This window comes from Tamandua tetradactyla, chromosome 3 (assembly GCF_023851605.1).
Source record: "Tamandua tetradactyla isolate mTamTet1 chromosome 3, mTamTet1.pri, whole genome shotgun sequence".
NCBI lineage: Eukaryota > Metazoa > Chordata > Mammalia > Pilosa > Myrmecophagidae > Tamandua > Tamandua tetradactyla.
The window spans coordinates 140304458-140310626 of NC_135329.1; the positions used below are offsets into that span (position 1 = coordinate 140304458).

The 6169-nt window shown below is 40.3% G+C and overlaps 1 protein-coding gene across 2 annotated transcripts in view; it reads left to right on the forward strand.

The window, feature by feature from the left end:
- NOSTRIN (nitric oxide synthase trafficking) overlaps positions 1-6169 on the forward strand; it is a 79925-nt gene that overhangs the window by 11557 nt on the left and 62199 nt on the right. The window lies entirely within an intron of this gene.

A 6169-nucleotide genomic window follows, 5' to 3' on the forward strand; every position in this document is an offset into this window, starting at 1 on the left:
TAAGGATGTATGACACATAAAATGCATTTAGTAAATACTTATTGATCAGATAAATAAATGAGAAGATAGTTATGGATTTTATTTCCTTCTTACTGCCTTTGCATTGTTAGAACAAGGTCTTTAATACCCTTGAATATTTACATTTCCAGACACCTGGTATCAGAGTCTGTTGAAATGTGGTCTGTTTCACAGAGTTCTGTAATAGCCCATGGATGCAAAAGTCAGCATCACAATCAAGCCTTAATCCAGATGATGTTTCATTTCAAAGTTCATTCTAACTTATCCATTATTTATTTATTTATTCTTACCCATTTATTCTAATTGGTGATGATAGAAAAGGGCAGTTGTTACTGAAACACCATTTTGCCTGGATATTTTGCAACTCATCCAATTAGTTGCTTCAGGTTCTTTTGCCCACAGTAGCAAACCAAAATCTGTATTGGGCAGAGACCCACAGCAATTCCCACAATACCAAATGCACAGCCATCGGTTCATTTTAATACAACTACAGATCAGATTTTAAAAGACAAAGGTGCATTCCCAGAAACTATTTATGAGTGTTTAGTTCCATGCACCCTCATAGCTAATGTTTAAACAGCCTTTGATAGGAAAATTAATTGTTCCGCTGCATGGAAGCTTAAGATCAGGCTTTCAATGACAAATACCATTGTGCTGGACATTAAAAAAATAGGAAGTGTAAATGGTAATCCATTTCCAACAATAAAAAATTGTAATAAATCTTCACCTTTTCTACTCTACCCATTTCCCTAGGTCATCTTACCTATCACAGTTTCAGCTCTCTTTTGAATAATGAAGACATCAAAATCTATATTTCTAGGCAAGATTTCTTAACTGCACTTTAAACCATATATCCAAAAGTCCATTGTCCCTTTGAACCACAAAGGATTCAATACATCCAAAGCAGAGCTCATCAGCTTTCCTCCAAAGCTGGGAAACTTCCTCAATGTTTGTTCTTGGTGATGGGACCACTGACCAGCCAACCAAGCCCGATACCTGGGAACTACCCTTAACTGTTTCCGCTATCCCAATTCATGATCAAATCTTCGTATTTCTCTCTTCTGAACCTCTCCTACCCTATAGATTTCTTTTCATTCCATGCCCTCTGGGTTGCTATCTCTGCTGCACAATGGCAGCTGGCAAAGGCAGTGGGGAGATGGAAATCCAATCCACTCTCAGTCCTTGAGTCTTGCACTCTGGCTCAGAGCTGTGTCCACTTGGAGGGTCTCCTGTTTCTAATTAAAGCAAAACTGCCTCAACTTGCAAACTGACTGGGGCCTTTACTCTGTGGCCATGAACCTGCCTAAAAATGCTTACCAATTCTCTTGGCCTTTAGGATAAAGTTCATCCTCAGAGCTTTGTTTTATGTACGCTGTATGGCGGGGTCACGTTTCATTCTTTTTTCATGTGAGTATCACATTATTGCAGCACCACTTGTTGCATTTTTGCTTGCTTGCTTTTGTTTGTTTGTTTTGCTTGTTTGTTTGTTTTTTGGGAAGTGCATAGACCAGGAATCGAACCCGGCATGTGAGAATTCTACCACTCAGCTACCCTTGCACCCCCTCCTCAGAGCATTTTATATATAGTTTATATTATATTTGAAATTTGGGCTTTGCCGTCCTATCCAGTTTGTGTCTCTCCATCTCCCCATGACCCCACCCCTCTCCACTTTACTTAACCATTTGCAGCTGCCCCTCACAGATGCCTGCATTTATATCCCCTGCCTGGCAGACCCTCCTTCTCCTCTGTTAGCTGCCTTCAACATATCATTCCTGATTCCATCACACTGTGGCAGGCCTTCCTTGACCCCATTTTCCAGTCTCAAAAAAGTGCCCCTCAGAATGTTGGTTAGAAGTAGCACTTACCCAACACGACAAGCAAACTCACCGCCCTCCCACTCTCTACATGGGACATGACTCCCCGGGGTGTGGACCTTCCTGGCAACATGGGACAGAAATCCTAGAATGAGCTGGGACTCAGCATCAAGGGATTGAGAAAACCTTCTCAACCAAAAGGGGAAAGAGAGAAATGAGACAAAATAATGTATCAGAGGCTGAGAGATTTCAAATAGACTCAAGAGGTTATCCTGCAGGTTATTCTTATGCATTATATAGATAACCCCTTTTTAGTTTAAGGTACATTAGAGAGGCTAGAGGGAAGTGCCTGAAACTGTAGAGCTGTGTTCTGGTAGCCATGTTTCTTGATGATGATTGTATATTGATAATAGCTTTCACAAAGTGACTGTGTGATTGTGAAAACCTTGTGTCTGATGCTCCTTTTATCTACGGTATGGACAGATAAGTAAAAAATATGGATTAGAAATAAATAATAGGGGGAACAAATATTAAAATACATTGGATAGAGGGAAATACTAGTGGTCAATGAGAAGGAAGGGAAAGGGGTATGGTATTTATGAGTTTTTTCTTTTTTCTTTTTATTTCTTTTTCTGGAGTGATGTAAATGTTCTGAGAAATGATCATGGTGATGAATACACAACTATGTGATGATGATATTGTCAGCCATTGATTGCACTCCAAGTATGGAATGTTCATACGTTAAGAATGTTCGTGTTGTATGTTGATCGATTTTATTAATAAAAATAAAATAGCTAATCACAGCACCTTGAAATCCATTCCATGACCTAAAAGTGTTTTAGAAATTAATCCCATGAAATGTGTCTCATATCTTGCTTAATGAACTAAGCAAGTTCATTATATGAAAGTTGTATTTTGTAAGAAATTTATATTCAAATAAAATTTGAGTGTAATTCTTTGAAACAAACAAACAAAAGCAGCAGCACTTACCCCTGCGGTAGCTCTTCCTGCCCTGCCTCGTCATCCTCTGTGCGCTGATCTGTCTCCTCCCCTGGACACTGAACTCCTTGAGGGTCTTTGGATCTCGCATGATGAGCACAGAGCATGGCTCAGAATCAGCATTCGACAAACTCGCTGAATGAATGACTGCATTAATATAGGAGTGACTGTGTTTTCAGGACTCAGAACTTTTAAGAAGTTCAAGTTGGGCTATTTCTGAAGAGCAAATAAATGGGTGTGTCAAAGAAATTTGTTTGTAGAGTATATAGCAAATTATTTTGCTTTTGTTCAAAATAAAAAAGAGTAATAAAATTACAGAAGAGACCATCTATTCACTTTCTAAGGACTGGGCACTGTGTTTGATGTGTTTTGTACTTGATCTCATTTACTTATTCTCACAACCCATACACTCATACTCTCATCTGGCACATACTCTCTTCCATCCCAAATTTACAAATGGGAATATGGGGGCTTAAGGAAAAGGTGATGATACCTTTGATTCCTATTCAGCTCAACCAAGGCTCAGTGCCAGGGCTATCCTCCAAGTGACAGGTGGTCTGGGGCCCAGCTGTGGGAGTCCCGTATGTATAAGGGGGTAAGGTGGCCTGATCCATCATTGCTTCAGAGAATCGCAGGGTCCTCTATGGAAAAGGACAGCAGTGCTCATGAAGTCCAACGACTTTCAAACCTTGCAGTCCAAAGGGGCCACTTCAGGGGATAAGGAGGGGTTTAGGTGGGCAGGACTCTGTCCCCTCCTCATTCCCATTTCATCAGAGCAACTTCACTAGTATTTATAGGATATGGTGGGATTCTATATAAAATCTGTTCTCCAGTTAAAATTTGGAAAACTGACTTTCTGGTCCACTTTATCTGACTTCTTCCATCACAAGAGCTCCCCTCCTTCCACACACACATAAACACACTCAGTTCAGGAATTAACTAACACATATGTGGGATCTGAAGTGCTAGAGCTACCTTGGCTGCGTGTTCCCTTGGCCCGAAGCTAGCAGGAACTTAATGAGACTTTCAGCCCAGACACCCAAAAAGGACATTATCCAGGTCTCACCCGCCCATCTCACCTTCTGTTTTACTGTTCCCAGGAACCAGAATCAAGGCACTCGGTAATGCCGAAGTGGGTGTTACTAGCTAGCCAGAGAACCCAGCCTCTCGAGTGATAGTGAAAATGTTTTTCAATTGGCCAATAACTAACTTTTAAATACTGTTTGTAAGATGAACTCCTGACTGTCTTTCGAAAGGCAAACTGGTAAAGCTTGAATGGAAAATACCAGCATACCGGGCCCCAAATGGAGAACAAGAGATGGTGATGATATCATGAACAAAGAATTTCAGATTACTAAAATTCTTAAATTGCATTGAAGGGAGGTTTCTGTCATCTGCTTTTCTCAAGCATGGAAAGATATTAGCTCCATTTTAGTTTATCTCATGTGGACCTGGGGGTTGGCTACAGTTGTTTTGTTTTGTTTTTCCCAATTTTTTTTCTGTGTTTTTTGTTTTTTAAAAAAGCTTTTTATCATCTTGATTTTGTTAGAGTAGCATACTCTGAAATTGATTGCAGGGTTGCTTATGTCCTTACAGCTTAGTTTGTTCTCTTTCTAAAATATTGAATTTAAAACCACATATTTTCCAACTCTCCTTTCTTTCAAAACTATATATTTTTAAATATGTCATATGTTGGTTTTTGCGTTATCAGTTGGTCTTCATTATTACTAATGAAAATTTATTGACCTGCCCCACATGCTGGAAGGAAATTAGAACTTAAATTGATTAAAAGTCAGCACATGCCATTTTCCTGGCCTACAGTCTTTAAAACTCACTGAAATAAACTGTGATTGATGTTACCTATCAAAAGATTAATATATCATCAATTTCACATAGGTTAAGAGATGGCTAGGAGGAGGAATCTCAGGTAGTATTCAGCTGTAAATGGAAAGAAAAGACTGGGTAAGAACTTGAAAATGAAGCGCAATGTACCTACAAGCTTGTTTCTGGTTATTTTGTTGAGGGAATGAAAATTCTATGTCTCCATTTGAGATTAGTGCTGCTTCTCCTGATGCCTTTTGTATATGGTGTCTTTTAGGCCAGAAATCCCTATACCTTTAGTTCCCTTCTAGGAACTGGGAAGAAACAAGTCTAATGGGGCTGTGTGTTGCAGCCTCTGCCTTGGGAAAAATACCGAGGTTATTTCATTTGGATCCAGCAGGATTTCTGAAGGCTTATATATGGCTTCATTAGGCCATAAACATGGGCTAACCACATCTCAGTGTTTTGTCTTAAATGACAAACATTCCGACTAATCAAATTGATAGCTCCTTATATGCTTGCTGCTTGGAACAGGGATACTTATAAAATAGCGCTTTTCTCTAGAAAGGAATGTAACCATTAACATCCATTAAGATGAAGGCCATTCACAGGCAAACTCATCAGAGAGGGAGCACAGTTGCCATGTTTCACTACTGAGGCGCCCACGGCCATCCTCCCCAACCGTATTTCATTGCATTTTCTTCTAAGTTACAGAGTAATCTGCTGAGGCTTCAAAAAAAGTAGAAGATTTGCATCCTGCTTTGCTTAGTTGATTTGAATGCTGGCTCTAAAACCCTTTTAGGTCATCCCTATATCGAAGGCAGAGAGACGTAGGATGCATTCGTGCAGTTCCAGGTTGGCTGTGTCTGACTCCCATCAGCCTAAAAGACTCAGATGAGTGATCTTCAATATCAAAGTTTCCACCTTTCCTGGCCTTTAACACCTCCCACACCCCATCCCATCAAACGCCTTCCAGCTGTTCAGATGCTTTTCAAAGAGGCCTTGAGAAGCTTGTTATGTCTGAACTGAAACTGCTGTGCATTCTGTCTCTAGTTGCTATGCCACCAGGAGCTGTGGTAATTCAGAGCATTGCAATTAAAGGCAAAACGAGAGGCTGCGTCAATTTTTTTAAAGTACTTTTGACTTCCCGCACAATTCTCCATCTCCAGCCTCTTCCCCACAGTTTCAGAGACAGGAGAATGGTTAAGCAGGTAGCTTCCTGTCCCAGACTTTACAGGTTCGAATCCTGTCTCTGTCAATTCCTTCATGTGGTTTTCCCCTCGATGAAATGGGTGCAGCAAGCATGCCTACCCTATGGGGGCTATTGTGACTTAAATGAGGAAACATTCCTAAAGCACTCAGAATAGTGCCTGGTGCATTGTAAGGGCCCCATGAATGTTGGGTGTCACTGTTTTGTGTTTGGGCAGAACACAGTTCAAGCATCAGCAACAAGCCACAAAGATGTTAGCAACACATTTGTCAGGAAAGTTGGACACGAACTTTTCATGTGTAGAATT